This window comes from Mesoplodon mirus (genome assembly GCF_964341445.2).
Source record: "Mesoplodon mirus genome assembly, chromosome: 2".
Lineage (NCBI taxonomy): Eukaryota > Metazoa > Chordata > Mammalia > Artiodactyla > Ziphiidae > Mesoplodon > Mesoplodon mirus.
The window spans coordinates 72,462,305-72,477,636 of record NC_138977.1 but is presented as its reverse complement, the minus strand read 5'-3'; positions in this window follow the sequence as shown (position 1 = coordinate 72,477,636).

Here is a 15,332-nt window from a genome sequence, read left to right as displayed (position 1 = left end):
GGAAATGTAGTTCAGTAGTAACATTTTTCCCTTTCCCTGTCCAATTGGAGTTGGGTGAACCTCATTTAATATACTGCTTTAAAGACTGCAAGGCAGTCAACTTGATGATCTGTTCTTGTGCCTACCTATGAATTGGAGAGAAATATCAAGTTGAATGTAGCTGCCTGAGCATAGCAGACTGCACTCCTTCCATTTGAAATATATCAAGAATGTGTGACTACTCTGTGAATCAAGTGTTACTACTGCAGAATCTAGCTCAGCTGGAGCCATTTTATCAGTACCTGACTCAGGACCGCTGTCTCCTTGCCCAAGACGCTCTAGCAACAAGAGACAAAGATGGCACTTGTAGTTGAGGCAGGAGCCCTGAATGGAAAGCAGTAAACCAGAAGTTCATGAAGGACTAGGACAGTGGAGAAGCTTTGAAAAAATCAAACATACTTCTGAAAAATGTTCCAGCATTTGATGATTGCCCCACAGAGAGCACTGACAGTCAATCGTTATTAACCAGAGATTCAGAAAAAAAAAAAAAAAAGAGACAGATATTGTACCCATGAGTGCCCCTTAGATCTTCAAGATACAGGCAAGGACACAAATAAAGGGCTAAATTATATATATATATATATATATATATATATATATATATATATATATATATATATATATATATATATATATATATATATATATGTTATCAAGTCATAAATCAGGGTAACAAATTGTTTAATAACATCTATTCTATTTTCCTACCTGATAAATATACCTTCATAATGATAAAATTTTAAAATATGGGTGAGGCTATGGATTTCACAAAAGAAACAGAGTTTAATTATTATTGTGCATGTCTAAATATTCTATAGACGGCAAGTTATGTTTAAGTGAGTAATAAAATAAAACACACACATAATTTATAATTTTTGTGTTTATTTCATGTGATCTATTTTGTTTGCCTCTTTCCAGAAAAACAATAATTATGTTATTATAATCAAGATTTTCACAACTTATTTTCAAAGAATAATAATAATATAAAATAATTTAAAATAAGATGTAATTGTCTTGAGTATAAAAATGTGAATAAGTATACCAATGTAAATTAAAAGTGAGTAATTAAATCATATGCATATGTTTCAAAAGGTTATTTTTCTTTTAAATTGTTCACAATTCTCTATTAACTTTAAAAGACTAAATACAAACTATCAATAATGAATATAAAAACACTTCAAAATTATTTTTAAAACCTTAATTATATGTTTTAAAAATATTCTCTTAAATATTTCAAATAATTAAAAGATAAAATTATCAGGCTAAGAAAGTTTTACCAAGTTTAGCAAATTGATATCTTATTAATAATGCACATTATGTTTAGACACATCCACATCCACATATAATACAAACAAATTTAAATGGTACTATGCATTTTTTAATGTTAAAAATGTTTCTTACTATTTGTAATCATTGACAGTGTCTCACTAATTCTGAAATCACAAATAGGAACACCAAGAGAAGCAAGAAAACAGAAATTTGTCACTCCTGGGGCAGTGGGGGTAGAGGAGAAAGGGGAATTCATTAAGCAGTAATCTATTGCATTCATGCTATCTGAAAGAAAGGATGTGACAAGTTAGATTTTTTGCTTACTGAAACATTTCCATTATGCAAATATCTGAAATTCAAAGTATTCATTGTATGACTCTGACACTGAAAACAGAATTTACAAACTTCCAAGGCACTAAGACAGAGGTACTTTTTCTTTGAAAGATACACAGCAAGAGAGATAGAGAAGTGTTTCCTTGAGCTCTCAGCAGTGTTAGGAGTGAAAATGCCTTGAGGTTACAGGTCTTACTGTGTCAACATCAAGCCAAGATTTTGTATAAGCAAGCCATACATATTCTTTTCTATTATTTTGTGCATATATTGTATGGCATGCAAGCCACAGGACAGGTGTCCTGCTTAAGTTCTAAAAAGGGTGTTGATTTCCCCCTTTTCCTTTATTCCTACTCCCTGATCCCTACACTACAGTGGAGATTGAGAAATGGAATGAGTGCAAGAACAATCACAGTTACTCCCTCCCCAAAGTCCATCAAGGCACAAACTTGGTTGATAATTGAACAAATAGAAGCAAGGTTGGAATATTTTGTTACAAAGGTGTAGGAAAGAAGATGTAATAAGTCATGGTTCAAGGCAGGGAATGGTTCACTGTAGAGATCTTCTGAAGATTCACTTGTAAACACTACTAAATAGCCAACGTTTAAATATCAGCATTTAGACAGACTGCATGTAAGAGGCAGAAGAGAAATGCTATCAACCACTACTAAGTAAAAATCAAAACAAAATAAAACACATATTTGATATTTTCCCTCTCATCCCTGCTTTCCTAACCCCAACTGTCTTCAACATAAAAGAAACAAAAGCAGAAGGGTTGGGGAAAAGAGTAATGTCAAGACTAAGCAAAGATCAGATTACATCCCTTTCTCTCCTTTATGGCTGATCTTGAATCCATGATCAGACTTGAACTTGCAGAAGGTGGGTTTGAGTTTAAAGTTGTGATTTAAGCAAATTGGTCTTTTACATGACATGAAGAATTTTCAAAGTTACAAAAAAAGTTATACCATTTACTCAAGATATCCTTAATTAACAGCAAAGGGAAATCTGATAATGTTTGAATAATTGTAGAAAAAAATTGTTTTCTAAATATACCCTACTTAGCCCAGTCCATTCAATAAAGTAGTTACATACTTAGCTAACTCTGACATTTAGAATTTTCCCAATATTTTACTATTATTACAATGATATAATGAACATCTTTTTTACTCAATCTCAATCTGCTTCCTTCTATATTTCTTTGGAATATATTTTTATAAGTGTGATATATATATATATATATATATATATATATATATATATATACACACACATACATATATATATAGTGCCAAATAGTACTTCACCAAAATGTACAATGACTTAACTTTTAAAATCCATTTGCTTTTTATGATTTTAAGACAACCCTTTATCAACCAAATTTAATTCTCTTCTAAGGAAGATGAACACAATTTCAACAATTTTTTATATAGCCAATTTAGGGGCTCAGTACTAAACGTACAAGAGTAGCTCAATACAAAAACACAGTGAGTCGAAGGAGATCTTAAGTTACAAAGAAGTCCAAAAAATACCATGTTGTTTGTTGTAAGCCACACTCTAAATATCTTCCATGTGTTCTAAGACCTTTAATCTGTGGCGGACACACCCTAGGGTGACACACACCCTGATGAGAGGTGTACTTCCTTCTCCCTGAATGGAAGTGACACCTGAATGTTGCCTCTGACCAACAGAATATAGCAAATGAGATGAGGTGTCACTTTCATGATTATGTAATGCTGTATAGCAACAGTGAAGGGATTCATCATCATCATCATTATCACCATCATCAGGTCCCCAAATATTATTATTTTAAATGTTTTGTCATAAAATTCTTCAAAGAGCTTATATAGGGACAATCATTTGAATAATAAAATATTTTCTTTGAATTCTGAATATTATTTCTGACAAGTCTTATTCTATTGAGTATTATCTATGTTAAAGCACTAGTAAAGCATTGTGCAAATCATTGCTAGTTAAGTAAAGTTTAGACAAAGAGATGAGGAAAAGTAATGTAGTCATGGGTCTGTTTTCTTGTGGTCTTAGTCCTTATGTTTACTTTCATGATTCATGATGCCCAGTGTATATCTCTCTCTTTGTACTTTAGACATGTTGATCAATCTATTTCTGAAACGTTTTATAAACCTCACTAGGCAGTTTGACATAAAACTTGAATTAACCTCTTTTGGACTCTTGGAAACTTCAAGTTATCCATTTTTACTATGTTATTAAAAGAAAGAAGCTTAATCTTCAACAATATCTATATAGTTAGACTGCAACTTTCTAAAGGGCAAGGGAACTTATCTTTTATTCAAATTAAGTCAATTAAACAAATGGAGCAATGTGTGAGGTTATATGAAAAGTGTTTCCATCAGGTTTCTGTATCTCTTGGCAAAGCTCACTATCTTGTGTCAAGACAAATATAAATCAACATCAATAACATTCATTCCTCAACATTTCATTCTGTACCAAAATAACATTATTTAATGTATTTTAAAACATATTCTATTATTGCTCTCAGAGTGTTAATGGTGGGTAATTTAAACAAGATACAAAACTTCAGAAGGAAAAATGGTTTATTTTCAATTGATAGGTTGAAAAATATATTAAAGCTGTCATACTTTCTGTTTGTTTGAAAGGGTTAGTCAAGAGTCATTTTTATCTAATGTTTAATTGAAGACAAATGCAGTATTGTCACTCAATATGAAATATTTCCAAAATAAATTTTCTGTATTCATTGGTATTTAACATTCCTTCATAAACTTCCCTATGTCTAAAAAAGACTGAGATGATTTTCTGTAATATTTAGCCATCTTGATGATTTTGCCAAAAGGATTCTAATAAGTTAAGGGAGGAAAAAATTTTAAATAGGGTTTAAAATAGGAGAGTTAACAATAATGTGAAATAACCAGAGACAGAGAGAGAGAGAGAGAGAGAGAGATGGGGTGGAGGGGGGATGGGGTTAGATTTAAAAATTCTATATAGGTAGTTCATCTGACAATTGTTTTTCTCAGGAAAAAATATTATATTTTAAAGATGCCTCTCCCTTAAATACATTGGAATTCATGCCCAACTGTGTGCATATACCTACAGAAACACATACATACAAATATACATACACATATAGGGTTATTAAAGATAATAACAAATCCTGGGGATAGCAACTCAGGGGGAAGCACAGAAGTTTTCACTAAAATGAGATCTGCATTTTTCTGCTTGTCCATATGGAAACCCTATGAGTGTCAGTTTTCTTTTAATGAGACCTTTGCTCTATGAAGGAAAGAATAGTCAGTTAATGAGAACCACTCTGCAAATCTGACTGTGTTTCAATATGAATTCCTACAAGGGGTAAAAGAACAGGCCAGCTGCTTGACTTGCAATCAAGAGATCAGAACACATTTCTCTCTCTGCTATTAACTCTGTGTGGGACCTTCAGTTACACATTTAACTGCTTTGAACCCAAGTTCACTTAAAATCAATTTAATCAATATTTTATGGAAAAGTTAGAAATTACATATGGTAGGCATGGCTTCTATGAGGGATAGTTTGGTAAACAGGATTCAGTCCCTGCCACTTGTTTCAGGTTTCAGGAACATGGAAGAAGTAGTAAAATAGGCCCCAAGGGCCCTAAAGTAAGATTGTGCCAGTCTGAGTACCAAAGAGCAAGAAACCCAGTGTTGCTAGAGGTAAGAGAGAAATGAAGAAGAGGAGTAGGAGGGAAAGTCAAAGAGGCAAATTTCATCAGTTTATATTGAGACTGTTAAGTCTTATTCAAACATTGGTATTTTTATTGCTGGGTGAAATAGGAATGTAATTGAAAGCTAAAAAAGAATAGTATGCTCTGATGTGTGTTTTAACAGACTCATTCTTAATGCCATCAAGGACCTAAATTGAAGAGAGTAAAAAGAAGACTCATTAAGATCTATATTTCATAATATAGTTAAGAGATGATAGTAGCTTGGACCAACATTTATCAAAAGTGGTGACTGTGAGCTGTGGTCAGATTCAGAATCCACTTTGAAGGCAGGATGACAGGATTTGCTGATAGATTGGATTTACTTATTGAGAGAAGAGTCAAGAGTACTCCTAAGGGTTTTTCCAACCTGAGATATTAAAAGGATGGAGTAGCCAATAACTGAGGTGGTGAAGACTGTGGGAATTTTGTCTTAATAGACCAAAAAGGACTTCAGATGAGGAAGACAGGAATGAGTATAGAAAAGAAGATTCTAGGCAAAGAGAAAAAATAGAGTAAATATGGACTAAATGGTAGCATGGTAAGAAAGATAAGAGTCCAGCTTGTTTTAAAGCCTAAGTGAGCTATTACATCAAAAATGAATAATGCCTGTGGAATGATAGTGTCTGATACTGATAGTATATTATGAAAGACCACAAATATTTGCTAAGGATTTCCCACTTTTTGAAAGCTACTGAGAGCAACTGGATTTTTGAATAGGAAAGATCATGGTATGAATTTTGGAGAGACAGTCCCTGAATACCCTATCTAAAAGAGGCCAAATATTTTCACTGACTCGGATTCTAAATGTTGAATGTATAAATAGTATACATATTTTAAAATATTGATGTGTATTGATAAATTGATTACCTGTGTTTATTCCAATCAAGAATGTATATTGGACAGAATATTGAACATTGGACAGAATTTTTTTAAAAGAACAATTTATTCCCTTTTTTACACAAATTGTTTAAATGCTCATACAATTCAGCACCAATGTAGAACCATATATCTGAACTGGACACTTATCTTTCATTTTTCATAAATTGTTTCCATATATACTTTTTCTTTCTTTCTGCTGGTGTGATAAATCATTTTCTTACAAATATATCATACATATTGCACATATTTTCTGATTCATCTATTTCTTATAATGTTTCAGGTGTTCATAATCACATTCATTAATTTGTTGATTTTTTTTTTTTTTGGTCTTTAGGTTTATGCTTATTGTTACTAGAATGGGCATGTGTATAATAATAAGGTCTGGTGGACCTAGCTTCTATGTCTACACTCTTGTCTTGGGTATGTCTTTTTCTCCACACATGAAAGTGAGCACTGACTCTAGGCAAGTTAGCCACAGGAAGGCTTTGATAGAATAAAAAGAAAGGGATCAGGGATAAGACATAGGATTCCATTCATGTCAAAACAAAGAGGGCTTTACTTTGAGCATCAAAGCTAACTCCAAGAATCTTAATTCTTTACAGATTAATTATTTTATTTTAGGCTGGTTCTACATGCCACTGTAACAAGAACAGGAACCTTCCCCATTCTCATTCTTTCAATTTAATCATCTGAGTGGTTTTAATACTCAACTGCTTTTAAAATCTCACTCAAAATTGTTGTGAGATTCATAAGATGTCTAATATGTTGATGGGAGAAGGGAATAATAAGGTGTATCAGTCACTGAAACAACCTTGTTTCATAAGGAGAATTTTAAGTATCTTATAAAAAGATACTTACCTCTTACATATTGACCTCTCCCCAACATGAACATTTTACCAATAGCTGGCCTAGCCAGAACTTTCTTCATTCAAAAAAGTGCAATAATTAGCCTAAAACCAAAATAGGATCTGTGCATATATAACAAGGAAAAAAACAAAACAAACAAAAAAAAAACACAAATGAGATAAATAGGAAAAAGGAAGGGCAAGAAAAGAAAAATTAAAATGTTGGTGAATGAAGATCATCAATAAAAAGTGGTGTCACTGAGCAAAAATAAAATTTTTGACCAAATACCAACATAAATTAAAAAACCAAACACCTTAATGAATCAATTCCCTTTGTGCAATAAGAGCACATGAAGAGACATGTAATTAATTGAAGAGATGAAATATGAACAACAGAACTCAAGACATAAAAGATAAAACAGTGCTATCATAAAAAATAAAAAGTAAGTCACAAATTGCTCAATGCAGGAGAAATAAGCAAAAGTTGAAATGACCAACAAGTTCAAATATAGATATGATCAAAGAGATATATGATGTAGAATAGAGAAAAAGAAGATCTATCATATACCTCTTTGGTTTATTCTAAAGTTTTTAAACATATAATTCAAGAATTTGCTATGAAATAACAAGTAATACTTACAAATCTAAGAACACAAAACCATCAACAATGGGACATTTCCAAATAAACATAGTGTTGATGAAAGGTGTGAAAAGAAAGATTTTTTAGCAACTAAGCAAAATTTCAAATCATTTGTAAAGAGAAAATGATCAAATAATCAGATTTTATTCAAATTAATCCAGAATTAAATTCAGTTAAAGAAACAGAGAAATGCCTACAAAACACCTCTCTGCACACACACACACACACACTCACAACAGAAATAATCTTTAAAAAAAAGAAGGAAAAATGAAGGAAAGAAGAAAGGAATGCAAAGGAAAGGAAAGGGTAATAAAAAGATTTCATATTCAGTTGAACTGAAATTCAGATATGAAGGAAAAGGAAAAATACAAATCCTAAAGTTCTTTAAAAAAACACTAGAAGTGATATATTTGGAGGGGAAAGAAAACACCATAGGTATATAATAAAATTTTGAAAGAAAAAGAAACAACAATAATTTTAACAAAGATAATATACAATGGAAGAATGCTGAATGTCAGCCAAATGTATCTGTGACATCAATGAGTATAATTGGTATAAACCAACCTTTAAAAAGAAAAGGACAAAAAGGCTATAAAGAATACATATTCATAGGTTATATTAAAAGATATAATTGATCAGGGAGATTGAAATTTGCAAAATGAGCAAATCACACCAGGCAAATAAAAACTGAGTTTAGGATTCACTATCTTTAAATCAAACTAAATTAAAATCAGGGTAAAGCACTTAAATAAGGTAAGAGATTTGAATGCTTAATGATGAACTATATAATTTAAAATGAGAAATGTTAAAATATTTATAAACCATAATACACAGCATAGTATTTTTTAATTAAAACATATAGGAATATGAGGAAACATAGAAAAATACTAATAGAAGGAAAATCCAATTCAGCTCTCTCAGCCATATTAGCAAGTGAACAAAAAAGTGTTGCAAAGACATAAATAGCATAAAAATAAGCTAATCTATACATTTTCATACTCTAAACCCTGAGAAGTTACCATGCACTGGGCACAATTAGAACTTTGTGCCTTATTTTATCTAATCCTTAAATCTATGAGGTAACTGAGGTTTAGAGAAATTAGGTAAATTACTCAACATTCTTAAGTGGTAGAACCTGGGCACCAATCTGAATTTTCTCAGTCAATTGCCCACAATTCTAAATATACCTGTATATCTATCTTGCCTTTGGATGGAGTAAGGCAAAGAAATTCAGTTGACTCACATGGATAGAACTAGAACATATTAATTTAAACTGTTTTAAAGAAAAAGTCTATAGGGTTTTGAGTTTAAGTCAATTTGCCAGTAAGTTTCCCCCAGCATATTTTTATGCTAAAACAGTGCATGAACAAAATTCTATTTAATTATTTTTCTAAATTTATTTTCATAAATACTCAAATGTCTTTCAGGATGAGGTATTTCTTAACATATGTAATTTAAACACAAATGTGTTGGATGTTAAAATGTCTTATTTCTAACAGAATGCTACATGAAAAATATAAGGACATTCAACACTAATTTAATATTTTCCTGACAAGAGAATTTTAGGAGAAATAGCAAGTTAAAAAATTCAAATTTTGTAGAAGTGTACCAATTCAACACTCTCCAGGTAAGTGAATGCTGATATAATATATTATTCTTTTTAACATTTCCAATCTAAGAGTGAAAAAAAAAGGTTATTTCATTTTTTATTAAAATGAAAATTTAGGCTATAAATTTTCCACTGAATGCTGCTATATCTGCATGTTACATGCATTTTTTCATTATTTAAAATCTGATTTTATAAAATTGCCAATTTAACAGTTAGAAATTACAATTTCTTTGGAACTTATTTCTTGGGAGCTTTCCAAGTAAGTAGAAGTAAAAAGCAAAGTTCTAGTAATTTTCCACATGCTAATTTCTATAAATCTTCACAACATATCAATGAATCTTGAAAATCACTAAGTAAATCTTCCATCATATTTAATATGTAGTGGAGTATAGACAAAAATTCTAGAACTTTTTTCAAAAGCCTATGTTTGTATTGCAATGTAATTCCAATACTGCATTTCTGGCCTTTTTTCATATACTTTACATGATTTGGATGAATTGGAATCCGATTCATTTATTTTATTCTCTTACAGAGACAATTGGGCATCTGGTAAGTGAATTTCTTTATGCACATGTTTATTGTGAAACAGAAACATAAAAAATATCCCTAATAAAAATTATCCAAACTGATATTTAAAATAAATTAAATTATTTTCTTCAACTTCAGGCTGATACTTAATGTAAAAGGGAAACTCCAAACTTTTATGGACATTATGTTGGCAGCAGAGATGGAAAAATATGTTAACACAATATGACTAAATTCATGTGTTCTTAATAAAGTTGTCAGACATTTCTAACTATAATTTCCACTGATAAGTTATTTAAAAACAAAGTGTTACTGGGCTTAATTATTACTTCTCTAATGGGAAGTTCCATGAAAAACACCATGTATCAAACTTCATCTTCAATTTGGCAATATTTTCCTCCTCTTATCAGGTTTTCTTATTTAAACCTTCATTTTCTTTCATGTATTTAATTAGCTATAATTTATAGCCATCACCATTCAATCTCCTTTGGTTAATTATGATAAATTGCTATAAAGTCACTGGGTCAGAGTTTAATTTATAAAAAAATATAAATGTACATACATAAATATATAAATATATACTTAACTTCCAATTTAATTTTCCGGGTTGAAAAAAAAAAAAGAATATAAGCAGATATTTTAAAAGACATATGAATCTTATTTGCAAAGCAGAAATATAGACACAGATGTAGAGAACAAATGTATAGATACCAAGAGGGAAATAGAGGGTGTGAGAGAAATTGGGAGATTGGGATTGACATATATACACTATTGATACTATGTATAAAATAGATAACTAATGAGAGCATACTGTATAGCACAGGGAATTCTATTTAATGCACTGTGGTGACTTAAATGGAAAGGAAATCCAGAAAAAAAGGCGATATATGCATATGTATAGCTGATTCTTTTTTTTTTCTTAACATCTTTATTGGAGTGTAATTGCTTTACAATGGTGTGATAGTTTCTTCTTTATAACAGAGTGAATCAGCTATATATATGCATATATCCCTATATCTCTTCCCTCTTGCATCTCCCTCCCAACCTCCCTATCCCACCCCTCTAGGTGGTCACAAAGCACTGAGCTGATCTCCCTGTGATTCATTTTGCTATACAGTGGAAACTATCACAACATTGTAAAGCAACTATAATAAAAATTAATTTAAAATAAATAAATAAAATAAAAGGACATATGAAAATTGAGAAGTAGGCACAACCTAACATTAGGAGAAATTTTTATGGTTTCTCAGTTAAAAGCTATATTTCTGTATCTTTCTCTCATTTCCTGTGTAACTTTGGCTAAACAATTTAGCCTGTAGCTTCATCACTTTATTGGCTAAGGAGGAAATACATCTAAGGAGGAAATATAACCTCAAGAAGACATAACCTCATATAGCCCAGGGAACTACAACTAATATCATATAATAAAACATAATGGAAAAGAAAAAAAAAACATAACATTAATTTATACCAACTAAAATTTATTTAAATTTTTTAGTTAATTTTTTAAAATTATAAGTTAACTTTTTTTCCTTCAAAAATAAAAGACTCTTCAGAGTCACTGTGACTGAAGCTTCAAATAGGAGCAGAAAATTAGAACTTGTACTAAATTATCTTTTATCTTTTTCCTAGAAAGACATCAAAGAGATAATGTCATTTGCAATCACATATTGAGAGAAAGAGAAGCATAGAAAGAGAAAGAGAAAATAAAGAGAGAAAAGAAATAGAAAGAGATAAGTGTAGATTGGGCTACTATATATCCAAAGTTTTCTGAAAAAAAAGTATCACATCTTGATTTGGTAGAAGCTTGCTGTACAAAATAATAGGTTCTATTCAGAAATAATTTTCCTATTGTACAAATACCTCATTTCTTATGAAAAAACTGTATTTTATTTTTGTTCATATGAAATATATTTGTTATTTTGAAGTTTTCATTTATGTTGATCATTTGACCCCATTTCAAAAAGGGAATTTAGAAAGATATTCTTTATACAATAGTCTAATTAATCCAGTTGACATACCCATGTTAAAATTTGAGGGTGGAATATTTAGAGAAGAAAAATGCAATATTAAACTAAGGGATTTACATAATCTTGGGCACAGATGCCAGATTTAAAAAGCCACATCACCCTTCATAATTGAAAGCAGGGTACCTTTACAAAGAATTGTTTATTAAAACTGAAGCACTGGGCTTCCCTGGTAGTGCAGTGGTTGAGAGTCCGCCTGCTGATGCAGGGGACACAGGTTCGTGACCCGGTCTGGGAAGATCCCACATGCCGTGGAGTGGCTAGGCCTATGAGCCATGGCTGCTGAGCCTGCACGTCCAGAACCCGTGCTCCGCAACGGGAGAGGCCACACAGTGAGAGGCCCGCGTACCGCAAAATACAAAACAAAATAAAACAAAAAAACCCTACTATTTCAATAAAGCGTTAAGATTGCTGCATAGAATGCCCCTTCAGCAGCACTCTGAAATAATAGTGAATTGCTCTTCTAATCCACAGTGGAACATTTTAATAAATGTGATAAATAACTAACAGAGAGCTTCAGATTTCATTGTCAGTGGAATTAGAATCAAGCAAAGGCTGGCCCTGGGTGATGGATGTAAAGGATTTTCGTGGTAAACACTTTACTATGTCAGGACAATACCAGTTTGTGGAACACTGAGAGGCAAAAATCATGTCCATTTGTCAGCTTGCTGCCTAAGGGTAAAAGTGCAGACAGAAAACTAGTCTTACTTTAACAGGTAATACACTCCCTCACATTTTATAATCCTTCAAAATGATACAAAACAGAGAAATTAAAAAATATAATGAATTAAGGTAAACCACTTTACACTTAGAGACATAACCTGATAATACAGTGGATTAGGAAGATACATTATGATTAATTGGGCTGAATAATAATTGACATCTTTTTTTCTCCTTAAAATTTTTTTTCTTTAAGTGTCCAAGATTTATGAAGATATAAATGTATATGTGATACTTTTTGGTTTTATTTTCTAAACAGATACAAATCACATATATACAGACAAAATTTCCTCTGATCATTTTAACTGAGACAGATTCAGAGTGAGTAAGGATATTAGGAAATTTTTAAAAATTCATGACACTCTACAGAATAGTGCATTACTGTACTTTAGTGTTCAAATAAAAGAAAAGCCTGTACTATGTACATTATTTTCAATGATTTTCTTGCATATTATTTTAAATGTTCCTAAGGAGGCAACTTCTGATTTATGCTTCAAGTTTTCTAAGCTATCATTTCCCTCATTCTTTTTCCAAAATGTAGTCAACATTGCAGAAGTATAATGCTAATATATACAAAATACCTTATCATCAATATATTAGATCTGTGTGGAGCTTAAGAAAAAATCTAAAGGGTTAAAACTAAAAAAGGTCTGATAGAGCTAAATATGGAAGTTTCCCCAAATTTTGTTACTCATAAAATCATGTAACATCACCAATTTCAAAGACATTATGAGGAAAATAATTTTATCTTTATAAATAACAGCCACAAAACATGATCAAAATAAAATAACTTTGAAATATTCTTTAATATAGATGTAGTTTTCAAAATTGTTTTTGGTCATTGCTGATTCACTAAGACAGTGCTTTCCAAGCATTAATAACATGCATAGAATCACCTGCAGGTCTTAGCTATATAAAGACTGTGATGCAGTAAGTCTGCCTGGTGGAGACTTAGGTGCCGATTTCCTCACAGGATTCTAGGTAAAACTGTTTTTCCTGCAATGCAGGTTACACCTTGATGAGCCAGTTACTAAAGATGACTTCAGCCAGGTTGAAATAAATGTCTCTACTCTTGAATAATAATAAATCAGTGTTAGTTACTACTCTATGTCTCTTTACGTGATTACAAAAACGTCATGTATTTTACTTGGCAAAAAGTAAAGGAAATAATTTTGTCATATTTGAGTTCTGACAAACGAGACAGTAAATAGCTGTCGAAGAATGAGTTCAAAAGTAAAAGCTCGTTTCTGATTATTTCTTGTGATGTACTTAACAATATACTTGGTCTCGTTATTCCTCAGATTCAATGTAAAATGGGACTATCACTAAAGAACTTACTAGCTGGAGACATTACAGTGAAGTATGAGAATTAACCTAAACAATGACAGGCAAGTGTTTTGAACTGCTTTCTAAAGAAAAGTTCCATAGAAACACAAACCTCACAGGGCATAAAAGTGCTTTTGAAAGTGGAGAAAAATATAGCTGAGAGTGAGAGGTTAGTAATGAAGAAAAGAAAGACCAGAAAGGAGGGAGGTCAGAGATCAGGAGTTACAGCTTCTTTCATTTCACAGAAGTAGCACCAGGCAAGGACACTACTAGTCTCTTCTGGATGAGGTGAAAGGCTCTTGTATTGTATCTTTATTAATGACTTTTGAAAGGAAATAACCATCAAGATAATTAAACACAAATAGGCAGGAGTTACGGACATAAAAGCTATAGAGATTAGAGTGACAGGATAGAAATAATAAGTTGACCTGGAAGACTGAAATTTATGGCACCAAAGAAGCAGCACAGTGGCAAAATTAAAATCAGTACTCCATGATTCCAAAATCTGTGGTGTTATTGTAAATATTAATGAATATGCCTGTGACAAGTCAAAATACTGGGCAGAGTGGAAAGAATACCTACAGTTTGTTAAGGTTATTTAATTTGGCCATTAATGTTATTTCTACAATTCTAGGTATTTATGTACATTGCACATAAAAGTAGTCATGAACAATCTAACCAAGAACAAGTTAGGTAGATTGTGGCTCAGTTCACTGAGCTATATGTATACAGTTTGAGAGCAAAGTTAAGAAGGTGGATTGATGTCTCCAGAAAAAAGAGGAAAAGCTGACTCTCAAGACAGGCTGGTAGGTTTAGCAACTATCTTAACCTTGCATCCCCTCCTTGTTAATATTGTACTAAAATATTAACAAAAATTAGGGTTATGACACTGTCTTTTTTGTTTAAAAAACTGATAGTTTTTTCTAAAACACAATGAATAAAATTAAGGGAAAATAAAGTGTTACAGAATTTACAGAGTTTTTGGAGATCAACTTGAAAATACCTATCAAAAATATAAATGTGCATAGTTTTGACCATCCAAATTAAAGTCTAGAAACCTATCCTAAGCAATTATTTACATAAGTGTGATGCATACATATAAATTATATTTCTTACAATATTATATACAATAGTGAAAAATACCAGTAACTACCTAACTGTACCTTAATAAGGGCATTATGGTATATTTGTCATATGGAACAGTATGCAGGATATAAAAAGAAGAGATGACATTTGTTGTGGTAACTTGAGGAGTTATAGAGTGAAACTGAAAACAGACCTTAAGTTTAAAACAATCATGTTGAAGTGTGTGTGTGTGTGTATGTGTGTGTTTGTAGAAAAAGATCTGGAATGATATAAATAAAGATTTTCATCATATTGACTAATAGTGGAA